This window comes from Apteryx rowi, unplaced genomic scaffold, assembly GCF_003343035.1.
Source record: "Apteryx rowi isolate R43461 unplaced genomic scaffold, aptRow1 scaffold_138, whole genome shotgun sequence".
Lineage (NCBI taxonomy): Eukaryota > Metazoa > Chordata > Aves > Apterygiformes > Apterygidae > Apteryx > Apteryx rowi.
This window is the reverse complement of record NW_020447619.1, coordinates 1,394,393-1,413,518: the sequence shown is the minus strand read 5'-3', so window position 1 is coordinate 1,413,518 and position 19,126 is coordinate 1,394,393.

Genomic DNA, 19,126 nt, shown 5'->3' with positions numbered 1-19,126 from the left:
TACAGCAACAGTGAAAAAAAAAAACTCATTTCCTTTCAGTGGTACCTAGGGAACTTACAGATGTAAGAAATTCAGTTGTAGGTAAAAGAAAATTTTTCCTTGGTTGGTATCTGAGCAATATTCTTGTGATTTTTTTTTTTTTTTTTTGGTAGTTCTTAATTAAGGTATAAAGCTGACAATCTTTCAGGCCATTTCTGTCAGCTAAAGTAGGCCTGATGTTAAGAGACCCTGTTACTGCCTTTTCTCTTTCTGGTCCAAGGAGCAGAAACAATGTTTTATTTGGATTGCTCCTTCTCTACAGGAAATAGTAACTTGCACCTACACCCTTGGAACTAGTTCAGGATTTGATGCCACTTTGTGGGGAACTGACAGTGTTCCACACAAAACATTAGATTTACAGTGTCTAACACTAGACGTGATGTGTTCGATCAGAGAGTTTTCCTTAGGCAACAGCTAAGTACAAAGTTAAACCAAATCAAAGCAAGAACGGAAATGTTTTATGGAAAGCCATCAGTCTCTCTTCTGCCTTGCATTCTCTCTCCCTTTCTGTGATTACTATATTTTTTCCATGTATTGTTGTAGTGAGTCTTCACTCGTCTCAACCTTCAGCTGAAAACAGCATTACCATATTGCCAAATATACATTTCTAGAAAAAAGCTATAGTTTTAAGCCCAGGCCTGCTATTCATTTCTCCTTTTCCTTCACTGAATTAATGTGTATCCAATACTGATTCTTCAAGAGTGTTAAGCTTGTAAGGTGTGTTGTATATGCTTGCACTTACGAGATCCAACGTGTATAATATTTAGTGTATCAAACATGTATAATACTTAGTATGTGAAGGTTCCATATAAATCATCTGTTGTACAAAAAGAATGATACTAGTATTTAATCATGAGGTATAAAGAGATTTTTTTTTTTCCATGTACAAACACATTTACTGGCTAAGTTGGAAAACAGTTAAACTTGACTGACTACTTACAGGAAAAGAAATTCAGTGGAAATGCTTTCATGGGTGTAGAAACAAACAAAAAGAAATCCATAGTTGGTCAGATTCCTRTTTCACAAATGATATCCTTTGCAAGAACAGCAGAAAGATAAAACCTGGCTTGAAGTTTTGCTAAGGGATTATTCAATGACTTCTATTTCTGTGAAGCTGTTCTAATAAGATAACAAAAGAAGCAAACATTATATACACAGTATTCAATAAACAGAAAGCTGGATTCAACCTAGCAGCAGTGGTTCGCGTGACACAGGTTCAGGCTGCCGGCAGCAAGTCAGCTGCCATGTACTTTGATACAACATAGAACCTATTTAAACAGCAAATGCAAATCAATCTCTGCTAGTGGAAGCAAAGAGAGACTACAGTGCGTAGGCTAATCCCAAAAAGAGGATCTCAGGCCAACTGTTCGGTTTCTTTATGCCTGTCACTGGTCTTGGCCAATGTGACTAATGCCAGGTCTGACACTAAAAGCTACATGAGTTAATGGCATTTGGCTGCTTGGCTGTTCTGTTCGTGCCACAGGTCTTTGTGACAAGTCATTATTATAAGAGACTACAGCCACAAGTTACATGAAGCGCCATGAAGAGCATGCTACTAGTCTTCAAAGTACTGTTTTGTGGGATCCTTCTGCTGTGCCCAGTGTCCTACAGATGCTGGGTTTAAGATCAACTCTCTATATTTTTCATTGCAATAATATTTTTTTTTCACAATTTTCTTGGCATTTAAAAACAATCCCTCATTACTCCTCAATTTTTGTCACCTTGCTATCTTTCCATTTTAGGTGCAGTTGTATGTCTCTTTTAGGATTGTCTTTATCAGAGGGACATTTATGGAGGTGAAATGATGCTTCTGGGCCTGTGAGATGAATACCTGTTGCTGGGGAGTAGTCCAGGTGCCATCAGGGATGATCAGGAGTAGCAGCAGAGCTTCAGGGCTTGGAGGAGATGTTCCTTTGAGACAATAAAAATGAGAGTGGCTCCATCAAATTTGGAAGCGGATTTACAGTCACTCTCTGGAAGCTTGAAATCCTGGACAGTTCTTGGTCTAGTGTGCCATCATTTTTGTAAGAATATCTAAGGGAGATAGGTCATTATCCAGGCAGGATGTATTCCCTTCTGTTGAAGCTAGTGATTCTAGATTTTGTGCCAGAAATAAAAGGCGTTTTTGAAATGATGGGTGCCCTGGTGGGCCAGCAGAACCCAGTCCTGCCTTCCTCGGTGCATGTGACCTTGCCTCAGAGCACAAAGAGAGAGCACCTCACTGATGTTGGATGGCTTTCTAGGGATTGTTTTTCTGAGCCCTGAAGGAGAAAATGCAATATATTCACATGTTTAGAAGAGCACATCTTTTCAGAAAGCTGCAAGCAGGGATCTCTTTATCAGATTGATATACTTGTATTGATACCATCACAGTGCCAGTAATAAGGCCTCCCAGCCTTCTTTAGCTCATATACAGGAGTTGCATTTCAAAGTTACAGGAACAAGGACTGATTTCATTACTGTCTGAACAGAACAGCCTGGTTAGCTGCAAGAATGCATTCAGTACTATAAAACTGGGGAAGGCTTGAAAAAATAATTCATACCTGTGATGTTTCGTTTATTCGATCATCTAGATAGATCTCAATTTAAAAAGAAAAAAAGTTTAGCAATAACAAGCCAGGAGAGAATGCATTAATAATAATAAATTTCAAAACCTATCACTGCTTAAATATTCATTTTATATTAAAATACTTATATTTAAAAAAGGAAGAAGGTTTCCAGATACTGATTACCTGACTACCTCTGTATCAGTTTGATTTAGGTACAGTCACTGTTCTACCAGCATAGCATGACAGATGAGGAGGCAAGCTGTGAGGCAAGCCATGAGCACTGAGCTATCTGTGGACTGAACAGTCACTGAGATTGCAAGTGTCTGGAAATCTTTATCTTACGTTCTGCAAGATGTGTAAATGCTGTCCGGTGAGTACCTTGTTAAAATTCATTGATTGAGAGACATGTTTGGGTGTGGGCACATGCAAAGCTGTGTTAGCAAGTGCTTGTCAGCTGGGATGTGGGAACTGGCAATGCATGTGGTCTCTGCTTGCCCCAGCTGTGAAGTGACATGTGTTAGTTTAAACGGCCTGTTCAGGTGGAGTGGAGATGCATGTGGCTGGGTCTTGCAAATGAGCAGACAGGCTGTCTCACACTATGTTCCAGTCTCAGGATTGCTTTGATGCTGTACTAGGCTCTTAGTTTGCTTCTCAGTGAAACTCTTGATCCTTTCCTTCAGTCTGCTTTGTTGGGCCATGCCTTTAGAATAAAGTGGTCTTAAAAAGTCAATTTATTTGTTCTCTAGCTGCCTGCAAACATGGTATCCCTTGAAAAGGAGGGGGAATGTAGATTTCTGTCCTACTAATGGAGTGGAAAAAAGAATGCGCCACAGAGTCACTTGAACCCTCTTCCCTTGTTTTTTCAAAGTCTAGGTTTAACCTGACTGAGTACAGAATTCTTCCTGTTGTACCTGGAGTCCGTGTCCCCTCCTCTGGGTGCGTTTGCCGTCAGGGACAAACCCTCCCATCCTTCCTCAGTGGGCACTGCCAACATTTCCTGCTCTTGGGTCTTATGAGGTACGAGTGACAAGACTGGAGAAGCGTCTTTGCCAAGTTTGTCAAGGACCTTCCTATTCTGGAGGAGAGCAGCCCCAGATTTGGTGTTTTCCTCACTTCCCAGTAGGGCTCTTGCTGTGCCTTTGTAGCATGTTTCTTAGCACAGCCCAGTTTTGCCTTCCACACTGCAGCAACCATGTCAATGTCTCCTGCAGTGGGATATAACAGGCAGCACAAGCCCGTGGACCTAAGAGATCCAAGAATCCTTTCCCAGGGAGCAGCCCAGTTTTGCCTTCCACACTGCAGCAACCATGTCAATGTCTCCTGCAGTGGGACATAACAGGCAGCACAAGCCCGTGGACCTAAGAGATCCAAGAATCCTTTCCCAGGGAGCAGCACAGTTTTGAGCTGGAGCTTTTGCTTAGCAAGATGGGCTAGTAAATGGGCTTTGCAGGAAAGGGTGAAGGATCTGGTGCCTGGAATTCCTGGGTGGTGGAGTTCAAACTAGTGACTGAAGTAGACGCTTCCTCAAGAACAAAGGCACTGTGGGATGGTTGCTGGAGGATTGTTCTTATCAGGACTAGTCATGTAGCACCTGTGCTGGCAAGCTACTGTCAAAGTATGTCCAAAGAATGCTTAGTTTCTGCTATCTAATTTTAGTAACATAGTCTAGACTTTGCTACCAGGAATCATGTTTGGGCCTGTTAACAAAGGTAATTTTGACTGGCACAGCTCTGTAAGTATGCATCTTGCTTGAGGACTTTAGCAAGGATGGAAGGAATGGCCTTTGATTTGTCCCTACCTTATTGCCTGGAAAAAACATGCTGGTAGTGCTGAGTCACCTCCCTTTCATGCTGAGAGCTTGGCGTTGGTGAGGAATCTCTTCTGTTAGCTCTGCCTTTGAAATAGCACGGGAGGCAGCGAGGGCTCTTGTGTCAGCAGCATGCAGGTGACATGCAGGGCTCTTTCACCAAAGCTAAGAAGTGTGGACTTGCTTGGCTACAACCTGGGTGAAAGTGGGGTCAAGATTGATATGTGTGTCTGGGAGAGATAAAATGGAAGAGCTGCTGTCCGTGGCATTTAGATAGCATGATAGGAAAAGTACAATACAACCCTCCTTTATTTTATAGGAAGGCCAGCTGGCTTGGGTTACTCTGCTGCTCATGAAAACACATGCAGCTGTAGGGGGCAGAGTGCCTTTTCATTTTGTGAAGATTATCCTATTTCTGTCTGCTGAGCATCACAATAGTCCATATGTTTGCCCATTTCAGACTGGAGTATGGAAGTGCAGTTGCAGTGAACATATATTTATGGAAACATAATGACCTGTTTATTTAGTGGTGCCCAGGCCAGTAGAAGCACAAGTGCTCCTTACTTGTAACTTTTCTTTTGCTATATGTCACTCCTAGTGATGGCAATAGCAGTGGGTACCACCACTGGAAGTATTGCTACTGATGTGCACATCATGTAGTCTGGCAATGGCTGCTATTGTCCTTTATTGGATCTAGGATATGTCACCTTTATTGCTTGTTTTACCAGAGTGCGGAGGTGTCTGACACCGAAATTCCTTTGTTCTGTATTTGTACAGTGTCTAGCACAGACACAGCCTCAAAGAGTACAGTCAAATACACAAGTCTTGCAAATGGGCAAGGTAAGTAAACAAGAAGAGTATTTTTTGATCTATGTTTGTAGGAATTGTCACTGGAGGGCAGCAATTTCACCCATGTTAAGTGAAGGGGGATTGGAAGAATAAGATAGCACAGGGGATGCTTATGGAGAACTTCTGATAACTATGAGAGTCTGCAACAGAAAGCACAAAAATTTGGGTATGAAAAGCTAATGGTGGGACAGAGGAGTCTGATGTGATGGCCAAACTGGAGATGAAACTAAAGGTGCAGTTTTGTAGCATCTGTAGCTAATCTACTGGGGGCTGTCATGATCCTTGGAGGGCTAAGCCAGTCGCAAATCCTCTTTTTAGGGTTGGTTTTCAGTTGGCTTATCTCCCTGAGTCAGCTCACTATGCAATTGTAGAAGCAGCAGTGCTAGCACAAAAGAGGGAAATGGTAGAGTGCAGTGGGGAGCAGGACTGCAGCAGCCCAGATTTAGGTTAGATGATATAGCTATGGGACCCCACGATATCCTTTTGAAACTGAAAGAGAAGTAATAGGTGCAAGGGGAGGTGGCTCACTAGTAATGTTGATTTTTCCTTATTGTCATGAGCTCTGAGAAGTACTAGATCTGAACAGAGCATTTCAGTGGCAGAACTAAACAGTGGAACTTACTACCCTGTGTCGACAGAGGCGCAGCATGCAGGCAGGAGCAATAAGCCCCAGGACTGCAACTTGCCTCTGGCCTAGACATTTTGAGAGGGCAGTGATATAACAAAACACTTGAGGTATTTTGAGTGTAGCTCCTCACAGGGAAAAATCCTTTCCCTCTGGTTATATACTAGCCAGAAGTGCTTGATTACTGTGGCTCCTCCTCTGAGACAGAAACAGTGACCGGATTTAGCATCGCTGTCCCAAAGCTGTCATCTTTTGACAGAACCTCTGATAGACAGAACCTCTGTTTTGACAGAACTCTGTGGCTTCTCCAAAATTACTGTTAGCAAAGGAATTTTACTGCGACTAAAAACTGAGAAGAGGGAAAGCTAATCATTCTAGTTCTGGAAGGAATTGTTTTCTAAATAACATAAGTCCTTGCAGTCTGTTCCTACTCATGCCAGAATTCTTTGGGGAGTTTTTCTAAATTCTAGTCCTTAGCAAAGTAAGCTTTCCTACAGCCAAGTATTAGAGTTAACCTCCAAGCTTTATTTTTATCTACAGTTTTCTTGGCAAATTATGAAGCTTATGTTTGGCATTTTATTTCCATCTACAATCTTCTATCTTTGGTTTGTATTACACTTTGCAGAGCTCAGAGTTTATACAGGGTTTTGGGAGGGTGATATAAATCCTAATAAGTTTTTATATAGCCTAATTTAGAAGCTTAAACAAAGAAAGCCATACCCTGTACTGGAAGGTTTGTGCAGAGCTTTGCTGAACTGATGTTAGTGTTGAATGAATGACTATCTTTAGTAGTGTTTTGTTTTTCTTTCAAATGAAACTGCAATAGAGAAGAAGGTGGAAAGCAAATTTCTTACAGAAATGCAATAAAACAGTAACACTTAAATATCTTGGAGGATCTGAGACTAGAGAACAAAGTAGGGGCCTTAACATTGTCATAATTATGTATGTTTTCTTTGACAAAACAAATCCTGGAAACTTAATTTTTATAGACAATTTTGGTAGGCCAGAGTTCTGGAATGTTTCTCTGTAGCTATCATAGTAGTTTTATATTACAAAGAACAAAAAGAAAATGTTTATGATTGTAGGACTTTATGTTCTTATTGTACCTTGCAACTACATTAAAAAAAAAAAAAAGAAGTTACAACCATTAGTTGTACTGAGTTAGGTCAGAACTGAATGTGTAAGCCTGATCTCTGCATCTGCTGATTGAAATGGATGTTTTACTCACAATTTAAACAGGACTGATTGAGTGAGATTGCCAAAAGCAGCCCAAACACACCACCCAGCTGAAGATAAAAAGTGTTATCACTGTATACTTTTACTTTGCCAGAACAATATAAATAAAAGCTTCAGATAAATGCTGATGTGGGGAGATAAGGTAGAATGCCAAACCATTGACAGTGCCTGTTGCCTTCAAAGTTCAGCAGGGTGGGGGCAGTGTTAAACTGGGAAGACTCGTATATAAATTTGTTAAATAGACTTCTAGTATCAGTTTAGACCCAGAAACTGGGGAGGAATAAAATAAGAACTATTYCTTGGCTATAAATGGCTGCTGCCAATAAAGGCAAGGAAGAGATATAAAACATCAGCAATTGTCTCAGGATATGTCTACAAGGACAATTTCTCACCGGGTGATTAGCCCCAGCAGAGCACCATGCTAATGTGGCTACTTAGTTCTCAGTCCAGAACTACCCCAGGTCTGGTCAGCTCAGAATGAAGGCAGAATTTGCTCTTATCTGTCTTCCCTTGTCCATGTGAAGATATCTGATGGGCTTTTTCCTCTTTCCTTCAATGCTTTTGAGATGACATACTGTTATTGCATAGGCTGTACATGGACTACCTGACATAGATACAGTCAAGTCTGGATAGCTGAAATGATTTACACATGGTGCAAATCTTTAGTAAGGAAGACTTTTGCTCAAGGAGTATATCTTGCCCAGGATGGGTGAAAGCAGGGTAGAGGCTGTACTCAGCTTTTCCTACCCCTTCTACATCCAGGCCAAGCTGTTCTTCCCTTAGATATATTAAATATAGGCCTTATATTCAAATAGTGTTTAAGTATTAGAACTATAAATCTGAAAAAAAAATCAAGCTCAAAAACAGATCAACAGGCCGCAAGAGAGTGAGGTGCTGTAAATGAGATCTTGCAAGTGGATGTATGTTGGTCGTAAGTGCAAACATGCACTGGCAGACATCAAAGCAGGAACCCTAAAAATCACCTTAGCCTAGGATGTATGAGTGGAGACTCTTGCAGCTCTTCAAATACACTAGTGACCATGCTGATAGTGGCTCTGATTTAATATTACTACTCAGAAAATAATACTGATGTCGCTGTGGCTAGTCTTCTGAAAAAAGTGAGCTCAGTTTTCAGTGGTGGGCAAACTAACTAGTAGAATGTCAGAAATTATTAGGAAAGAAATAGCAAGTACAAAGAAGATGTTATGTCAGTATTAGAACCTGCGGTTTCAGTGCTTTACAGGAGTACAGAGTACAGGAGAAGTGGAGATGGGGACAAGGGTTCAGACTGACTTTTATGCAAAGTAGGATCCATAGCAACCAGGTCTGATCAGTCACCCTGTCCCAAGGAAAGATATTCCCTTCCTCAGAGGAATAAAATGTCAGTGGTTACAAAATCACATGTACCATGTGGAAAAATGAACAAGAAATAGATATTGGCTATTTCTTATAACTTGAGTATTCTTAATTTTTCAGTTACAAGGCAGTGAGTTTAAAAAAGAAAGGCAGTTCTCCTTGACTCAGCAGAAGTATAAATCAATTCAAGTATATGTTGGAAAAAGTCATGGCAGATTGGCAGTCCTTGAACATGGTGGTCTGGAGACAGCCTTCAAACCAAGAGATCCCCACACTGGTTGCTGAGAACTGGGAGGATACACCAGGGAAAGATCATACTAAAGTTGTTCTACTTCTTATTCTTTTTTGCTAAGCCTCTGCTACAGGACAGTGTCAGAAACAAATATGGAACATAAAGAGCTGTGGCATGATCCTGTACAGCAGTTGCTACCATTTTTCATTTCTTCTTGAAGTACCCTGAGCAGTCAACCCAAACCAGGTATGTGTCCTGCATGAAGCCATGAGTGCCTGAGGAAGCAGCAAAGGAATCCTTGCTCAGTTTTAAGTCAGTGGGAATGTTTTAGTGAACACAACACTCACCAAAGAAAGCAGGAGTTTGTAGCTGGGTGCTGACTTGAAATGAGGGTCATGTGTTAGTTTCAAGATTTGTGTCCATTTTCTTAATTTTTTCGAGGTTTGACTATTTAAAGTTTAAATACTTACATGTGCACTAAGTTAACAGATTAGTTTTTCTTAATCGTTGAATGCTCGCAGTAACCCATTCAGCACATCTGGTAATCTAGCCACTACTATAGACAACTAGCTATGAACTTAAAGCATTTCCTGTTACGTAGTTCAGTTTAAAAGACGTAAATAATTGTGTCTTTTAAAACATCTTTCCCAAACGATCCATTTCTGTATTCTGTTTCCACATATTTTCTCTTCCTTATTATTTATTTAAATGTAATTTCTATGGGTATTGATTCTACTTAAAGTTTTTGAAAGAGGAAGCCTAATATATTGAACCACATTTGCAGACAGAAAATTGCCAGAAAAATGTTCAGTAAATAGCAATTATAATATCATTCATAAATTATCTACTGTCTGATTTTACTAAAATCACTTTGGATGAATTCCTGAGCTAATGTCTTGTATGAAACTTTCTGCTATTTAAGTGTGCAATATGATCACAAACAGAAAGACTTTTGTCTTTCAAAAATTGGACTTTTCTATTATCAGACAAGAATTTGAGATGCTGTCCAAACACGGTGCACCTTTAAAATAGATGATAGTAACAAAACAGCAATGTGAAGAGTGTAAAGAGCATTTCTGAAGCACAAAGATAGTATGGTCTGTCCCATGTACTTGTAGAGCTTCACAGAACAGCTTTTGGCAACAAGAAGTAAACAAGAAATGAAACTCATAAAACAAAGAGAGGAATTTTGCAGGCACCTACCTTGAAGCTGAATGTGTCAGTACAACAGGATGTTTTTGGAAGAAGATGAAGCTGGGTAAAATTTTAATTTTCTCAACTGAAAGGAGGAAAATCCCCAAACTTTTTTTTGTCTTTTCTGTCTAAATTTTGATCAGGATAAACTCTGACTTGCCTTCCCACCTTCCGCCCCCCTTCCTAATCAATCTGTTAGAAAAAAACCCACATATCTGAGATAAAATAGTCACGTTTTACTACAACCGAAAATCCATGTGATCTGGCTATAACCACTTCAATCCTTTGCTAGACAAGTGGAAGTCCAATAGCTACCTTTTGCTGGACTTGTATCAGCATTTTTTATTTCCAGATTGGTCTGTAACTTGACAGGCAAATTGCTTTGCGACAGCTGCTGAATTAAGGCGAAGTCCATAATTCAAATTTTGAAACTTAACTGTAACTTCTCCATAATTGGAAATTCACTGCCTAGATGTCTGTCAGGGACACAGCTATTTGTATCTTGCCAAAAACAACTTGGTGGTTTGTAATCACAAGGGAAAACATAGCTTCCCAGCTGGCTGATGGGATGTAATCTGATTCCTACCCAGTTACCAGTGTGCTGCAGAAACGTGTCCCGTTTGTTGAAGAACAATTGTCCTGGATAACATTTACTTATAGTTTAGTACTTTCATAAATATTATAAGAATTTATGCTGTAAAGCACAGAAAGTGCAGGTAACAGTTTCCATTTTCACTGTGATGGCCTGGGGCCATCACTTCTAAGCACACTGCCAGCTCAGTTAGTAAATCCCCTAGACTGGAGCACAGGCAGTTTAGGAGTTGAGACAAAGCATGCTGTACCTTGCTTTCCTTAGCTGGCCATTCTCATTTCTGGCTGCTTTCTTCTCACTCTGACCCTCTGGGCTTCTTTGCCCAGAATTGCTTAATGGGCAGCATTTTTGCCATGGCTATTTCCAGATGGAAAATAGAATAAGCCATTAGAACAGAAAGCACATACATGGAAGAGTCCTTAATGACATGAGCAAGAGTGCATTTTGACAATGACTCAGGAAAATATTTAATTGTGATCTGATTTTTCTACAGACATCCCACCTCTTAGAAGAATCTGATGAATCCTTCATTAAGAAAAGTCACAAGAATAGAGCAGATTGTAAGGACCTGTAAAGTATTAATTTGATTTATCTTTTGATGATTTGTGAGAAGTTGCCTTCAGTAAGACAGTAGACAGATGGATAGTAATCTCTGGATTTTTGCTGTAATCACTTTATCTCCTGAATAATGTAGCTAAACTTGCCATAGATTATTTTTCCTTTCACCTGATAATCTTACTGTAGTACCTTGTTATGGTATTTGCTCTGTTCTTTAGAAGTCTCATATAGAAGCCCTGAACTTTCTAGAAGTCACATTCACACAAGGGATTTCTATGACAGTCCCCTCGTGAGGAGGTTATAGCGTCAGTAATCCCTAATCCGATTTGCATTAGGGAATACACACAGCTCATTAGTAGTGCTGTCTCCTTAAAGTTAATTACAACATAACAAAATGCGGGACATGAATTTGACTTGTAAATAAGTGTTCCTTATATCCATGTTCCTCTATCAGTGCCAGAAAAATAGAGATAGTGTGCTTGGTAARACATGCATACATGCAGGTATTTCTCTTTAAGTGAAGGAGGAAGCAAAGTAGGCCACCCACTTCCTTCCCCAAAATATCACAAAGCTGTGCCTAGTGGGACGTGTAACCTCATTTGCATCAGTCATGTCCTTCATTAACAAACAGATTTTCACTATCCTTTCTATGCTCTGCAAGAAACAACATTCATATCTGTTCTCTCAGGAGGCCAGAAGTGAAGGATTTGCCTTCCTGGCTTATTGACATACTCTTGCCAACTCTCTTTCTAATCTTCTTGCTAAATTACCTTTTTAAAATGAAGGTTTCCTAACTGTTGTGGAGAAAATAGAAATATATAGGGTTATCCTTGAACATAAGAGTTGAAAAAGGCAATGTATAATGGATTTGGTAATATTCAGTAACACACTAAGTTTGGTAGTATGCAGTAAAACACTAACTTTCAATGTAATTAGATAATGTCTTAAGATACTTTGATTTATTATTACAATTTATTTAAATATTACATGGCTATGACTATGACTTTATTATCTGTTATCTGAATATTATCTCTCCCTATGTACCTTACTTCTCAAAGCTGAAATGTCTCAAATGTAGAAGAAAAGTAACCAAAGTTAAACATGTTTTTTGGCTTTGTTGTTGGTCAGAAAGCGACCACCACAATAGCAAATTGAAACTCAGTACATAGTAAGGATGTTTCATTTGGAAAGGTAGCGATTGCACAAATATAGTGTCTACTTTCTTTCTTTCTTTCTTTTTTTTTAACCCTAGCATATAGTACTTTGGGAACAAAAATTAAACTATTGATAATGTACTGAGTTTGAAAAAATGGTTCTACTGATATAAAGTTCACAAAATATCTTCTATGTTGGTATTGATTATCAAAAGAAAGGAAAGTGATGTTAATGCAGATGATGTTAGAACTGTTTTTAAAGGTAATAATCTGATGGATCCTTGGCTGAAGACCTTGTAGTATGACACTGTAAGACAGAAATGTCAATGAAGGCATTTTATATTTAGATAATTGGCACATATTTAATTGGGCATTCTGGAACAGAGTCCAGAGGATGTCCAAACTCATTTAGAAGTTGGCTTTCATCACAACAGGTATGATTAAACTCCCTGGGGTAATGGAAGAGAAACTGTGTGGGAAGAATATGATCATCTAAAAGAGCCTTGTGGGAAAAGAGATTTGGAGTCCCATATTGCACAATTTATCTCAGGTACCTGCAACCCAGTATATATGAATATATTTTGTATTTATTTGATATCTTCCTTCTGTGCATGTGAAAAAATTTTACAGAAGTTGACTAACTTTTAATAGTCTTCCTTGGCTGAGAAAAGGGTTAAAGGTTTAACTCAGGACTTTAGGCTAGCTAGTGCTATAATCAAGGGTGCTGATAGCTTTGATCTGAAGGTTAAAATATTAAATTGAGATCATATATGGATAACAAGGAATAAGTTTAGATGTGAAATGTGTGAGACCACAGGACTGGAAAGAGCTTCTTGGAAGCTCTTCTTGAAAGAGCTTAACTTTAGTTCTCTCCTACTGCAAGCATTTACATCATAAAAGCTTTAATGACTACTTCAAGGTCTATCTTAAGATAAGTAGGTTTCTTGCTTTCTCAAGGTTGCCTTAGATCTGTCTTGAAAGGGCTCCCTAGACCTTCATTCTCCTAGTGGCTAGAAACCTCTTTCAACCTAAATTGTGTCAACATCGTCTTTTAAGTTAAACAACAGTTCCTTTTTGTGTCATGGGGAAAGAATGAAGATGATGGCTGCTACAGAGCTAAACAACATGAAGGTGGAACGTCAGGAAGGCCTCTTCCTGTGGTGAGCTGGACACAGCAATGCTGAACTGGGGCCCCAATCCAGTAAGCACTTAAACATATGATTAAGTTGGTGGATAGATTTCACTGCTTTTCTAGATAGGGGGTTGAGGTTTCTTAAATTTTAGATATTACACACAAGTGGGAAGGGGGAAGAAATCTAAATTTATGTTAAAAATCAGTTGCATGTATTTTCAAATGTATAGAAACTTAAATTTTCTTTGAAGTCTTCTGTTGCTACTACTGATTAAAGTGAAAAATGTATTATTTGGATTACAGTACTCAGACAAGCCAGGCATTGAGTATGAGAAAAGCTGGTCTTAAAGAGGAGTAAATAGAACTAGATGGACACACAACCAAGACATTAGGTAGTTTGTGAGTGACCTCTTATACTATCTGACCATGCCTTTTAAAATGGCCAGGTTCCACAGACTGGGGCTAGTAAATCCTCTCTTTCTGCCAGAGCTCTATACTGATTTCAGTATTGCAACATATCTGACAATGATTAGGCAGCAAGTTTTTCTTTTCTTTTATATTCTTTTTTTTTAAAGACATACTAAAGCTGAAACAAATTTCCCTAGACTGAAAACTCTTATTAACTTTGTAACACCTCAAACACCTAATAGTTTTTAAATCTGTATTTGTCTTTCTTTTTATGTGGAAGAAAAAGAAACAAAAAGTCAGTTGATCTTCTAAAAGACAGGAGAAATTAGAAAAGCAAATGAAGTGGTAGTGATTTTATTTCCTTAGTAACCTGTCTTGACTTGCTATATACCTTCCAAATCTACTTTACTCATCTAAACCTGTACTCATTCAAGCCTCTGACTATATTAATAGTGACATCACAGTTTTGTTTATACTGAAATCTCTTTTGAGGGCATCACAACAGAGGTGGTTTTAGGAGAGGTATTGATTATACCTCATATTTGGAATTTGGTAATTTAGGTGTACCTCAAATATGCTGTACTTGTCCTCTAGTCTGCATTTTTCTTGACCCACAGATTATGAACTCCTCAGGCCTGTGATTATTCTTCATATGCATTTAAAAAACACATAGAACAATAAATGTTCTGGAAAGAAACAAGAATAACTTTGATCCCTGACCATATTAATACACAATAAATATTTAGTCACAACTTTGCATTTAATATTACACCCCAAAACTGTGCAGAACAAGCACTCAAAACTTGTAAATCTTAGTTTAGGATCTTCCAGAATGCAGGTTGCTATTAGTTTTGATTTGACCCTGTTGTTCACTTGCCTTATTAGATGATAATTATTTATACAGTTTATAATTATTTTGTAGAAGACCCTTCTTACCCCATTCATCACACAAAAAATGACAGTATTCACTTAATTGGCAACTTCTTAGTGTTTTGTCTTAGTTGTGTATTTCACTGTGCAGCCTAAGGCTGTATTTATTACTTGCTGCTCTGGGGGCATACTTTCCTGTGTGCCTTTTGCTCATATTCAGCTTTAAGTACCTAGTTGTTCCAYAAGCATTGACTTTCATAGCATTTTTCACAAGTAGGGGAAGATGTATTTATCCTTTTGCAGGTGGCTAGCCAAACAATGTCAAAACCTTTAACTAATTGGGAGTATCCAGTTTGAGACACCTGTAACTGGTAATTTTTTGAGCATTTAGTATTACATGATACTCTTATCTTCAAAGTGCAACATCCTCTGACTTTGTTTGCAAATGCATTTGGCTTTTTTGCAGATTGGACCTGATAACAGATACCTAAAAAGTACAGAATGCACAATTTGGCTATGACATAAAAAGCTTAATTTTTTTCAGTTTGGTATAGGAAATGTGTCAACAGGGATAAATCTCAGTTCCAATGGGCTCCCTTTAATGGTTTTAGTCCTTCTCTTCACTTTTTCTGCTACACTCTGCCTCCTTCATTTCATACCTTCTGCAACGGATAAGATAGGGCTCCTTCAGATCCTCCTTTAGTACCTAGGACCTGATCCTGTGCATCAGAGAGACAACTTTTTCATTTCAAAGGCTATGGCTTCTTGCTAGCTGCTGCTCTACTATTAGTGTTTGTGGGTGGATGAGGAGGCCACAAAGGGCAGTGCTTTTATTCACTTCAGTCCATTTTACTATCCGTTTGCTTTTTTCTTGTAGGACCTAGCACTCTCCTACCCATCTCCTTCTCTCCCTAGACCTCTTTCTTTGTCTTTCAAAGCATTAGGCCAGAAGGCTTCTTTTTCCTTTTGCAGCTCTATTTTGTGTGTTGCTTCCTCACCCTCTCATTTTAGTGTCTGATATTTATTCTTCAGATGCCCAAGAGATCGACATCTTTCCCTGCAGCCTCACTGCACTTCTTTGCTTGGGGCCAGCCTTTTCACCCTGCCCAGGTGTTGCTCTTGCCTGTTTACTGGTGACCTTCTGTACCTATGATTGTTTGCACTAGTATTTATATCTCCCTTTGTCATTCTCCTTTTTTGCTTGACTTTTATTACTCCTGTTCAAATGTTCTTTGTCCTAGTGTAGCATCAGGAACCATTTGTTTGCATTATTGCATCCCTCTTCTCCGCACACAATGATTTCACTTCTTAAATTTGTATTTGCTTCTGCCACTATCAGATGCCCTAATGAGAAAGAAGGGTCAGTCCCCTTATCTTCTTCCCCCCTCAGCACCTTTCACCTTTCCTCTTTCCATTGGTGGTTCCTCAGAGACTCTGTCCTAGCCATGAAAATGATTTCTGCTTTCTCTGTGAGAAAAGGGACAAAGACTAGGGAATACTGTTTCCTAACATTTTCTTCCCTTACCATCCTTAGAGCTCTGCTTAGGGCCACTACTGCTGCCAAAATAATCTCTTCATGTGATTATCAGCAACAAGTACTCTCTACCATTGAAGTTGCCAATGTTTTCATTAATGATGTTGTGTCAGCCAATAAAAACATCTAGACTGACAGATAACTTCCCTGAGAAGGAGTCCACTTCTGCAGTGCTAAAGGCTGTTGTAGTTATCCCAAGCCATGGTCTTTCCATCCTGTTCATCCCTGTGCACATGGGTGGCCATGGTAGCTTCCTGCCTGAGGTCATACCTGCCAGAGCAGGTGAGGACTGGAGAGGCTAGCACAGGGGACTAGGTTAAATTCAGCTACCTCAGCAAACCAGAGGTGCATGACTGTGTGTGTGCATGTGTGTCTGTGTGTGAAGGGAATGAGCTACTCTCGTCTTCCTGAACCTCGGGTAGGAGCTCTTTAGACTTAGGAAAGTTGTGCTGAGAGGGACTACTTCTCAGTCGTCTTAGTAATGCTTTGCTGGTGTCAGGCTGGTTGGAAGGTGTTTTTATCAGCATCTAGCTTCCTTCCTTTGAGCCCTGCAAGTGCCTGATGTTTGGCAGGAAATTAAACAGCAAGAGAGTGAGGTGGCAAGCTGATGCTGATGACTGCTTCAAGGAGACTTGCAATCTCCTAATTGGAGATCTGGCTTATCCAACAGTTTTCGCCTTCATCCATGTCCAAGGTGGCAGGGAAGAAGGACGGAGGAAAAGGAGTGGAGGGAAATCAGACCACTCTTAGTGGACCATATACATTATCTTGTCAAAAGTACTGATGATCCACTTCTCCAATGCCACGCTAGCCTTGTCCAGCTCCTTCCATATGTCATTTGATGTGTTAGTAACAGTTGCACTTATGCTTGTATACTTAAGGCTGGCCTATTTTTATTTCAACAATGCCTGTTGGAAAATGTAGGCTTTTAACGTTCAGAAATTCTGGTCAACTTGATATGAATAGAGGCATCACTTTATTTTCACTCGGGCAGCATGATATGGGAAGCCAGGTTGGCCTTTTTCTGCTATGGTTATATAGAGGGTGACCTGATGGAATGCAGTGATCAAACAAGTTTTTCAGCTTGGCAAATGACTGGGTGTCCACCTGGAGATACCTTTCTCAGTACAGTGTGCCAGAGGAAGTATGAATGCTGGGCCCTTTTTTGCACTGCACCTTGATCTGTGTATTGGGTGTTCTCTGATGCTATGGAAAAGAACTGATGGAGCATCCCTTTTCTGCCAGAAGATGAACCCCTCTTTACAGATCAAGGAGATAATGGAGAAGGAACATCTTTTCATGCCCATGATGTCTGTGTCAGTAGGCTCCTGTATGATGAGCTGACTAAAAATTCCTCTCACTCTGGCTGAGTTTTTAGAAACTGTCTGCTGTCCCTTGACAAACCTCAGCAAATGTTGTAGTTCTACCACATGTGCTGGGAAGTCCTTACTTGAGATATTACTGTTCTCTGGGCTGAGTCCCCAGAGAACTGAGTTCTTCTCTGCTTGTGAAGATGGGTTGTGTTCCTCCCAATACCAAAAGATGACTTCTGTGACATGCCTCTCAAGACAACTATTAAGCACTAATTATGACCACCCCACAGTAGCTCAAATTACAGTTCATCCCCGTTATACCTGTGTCTAGTGCAAGATCATTTTCAACAGTCTATCTGAGCTGGAACTCTGCCAGTCCTCTGGTTCCTCTGGAAGAGGAAAGGACAGAATGGGTCATGATTATACTATAGGTATATCAAGGTGCTTTAGCTTTGGTCACTATTTTTGTGGTGGTTCTCCAAAGTGCTGTATTTCTCTCTAGTGTCTATTCAAACTCAGCTGAAATCTGATACAACCTATAATCTTTGATAGAAGTGTATGTTAAGATTGCTCCCTGTTCAATCAGCTCTACATAGCTCTCCTTACTTCATTTCCTCTGTATAACTAGGCAGGTACAGCTTACACTAATGATACATTCCTCAAAGGACAGGTTATAGCAGACCTCATGTAGACCCGTGCTAAGTCATTCATTAGAAAGCTTCCTCGAAGTTGCCTGGGTCAGGAGCTCTGGCCTTACAGCCAGGATTGCATCTGTACCCTGTGCCATCCAACAGTGTGCATGTGCACTGTTCCTAGCTGGACAACTGTTTTGTCAGCTAATTTGATTTGTAGACTGATCAGTGCCTTTCCTGAAAAGCACAGAAGAGCGCTAATCACCAGCTAGCTCTTCTTATCCATGCTCCAGCAAAAGTTCAGAGCGTTCTGCTTGCCTGTGGCCAAACTCCGTAGAAAGTGGGTCTCTGAAATTGTGCTAAGCCTGCTGCTGGTAGGCAGCAGAAGAGGCCTGTTTTGCCTCTACAATCAGGTTTACATTTTTGTCTCCAGGCTCTGCAGAGCCTCCTTTTATAGTGCTCTTAGTGCCTGATGTTTGGTGATGCATGCATTCCTTTCATTTGCTGCTTCTAAAGCTACTGATAAGACCAGTGGCCCTCTTATTTCCATTTGAGAGGGTCAGTTTGAGACCCAGTCTAATTCTTCCCCTTGCCTTGATATGTTTTCTGACCCTGATGTATTTGTGTCAGTCAGCCTGCTTTCTCTTTCACACTGCATCTCCTATGATCTCAGTGTGATACTGCAATCTCTGTGCCTCTCTTCAGTGATCCATTCAGACTTTGTCACTCTCAGAAGACTAGCTGGGATTAGGCCTGCAGTGAAAGTCAGGCTATGGTATTTTCTTTCTGAGATTTCTAAACCATTTGGTGTTCACATGCTGTACGTAGCAAACAAACACTAAGCCTAAAGCTTCCTGAAAGTGGTCCAAAGTACTGGCTGTATTGCAGATGCTCTGTAGCATGCATTTACGGCTCCATGGTATCTCTGCCCATCTGGTGCACACCAACTTCTTAATGCACCGTGCAGCACTTACAATATTAGAGCTCTCATTGACAGCTCAGTCTAGAAGTCCTGGGCAAATACAGGCCTTCTTCTAGTCTTGCCA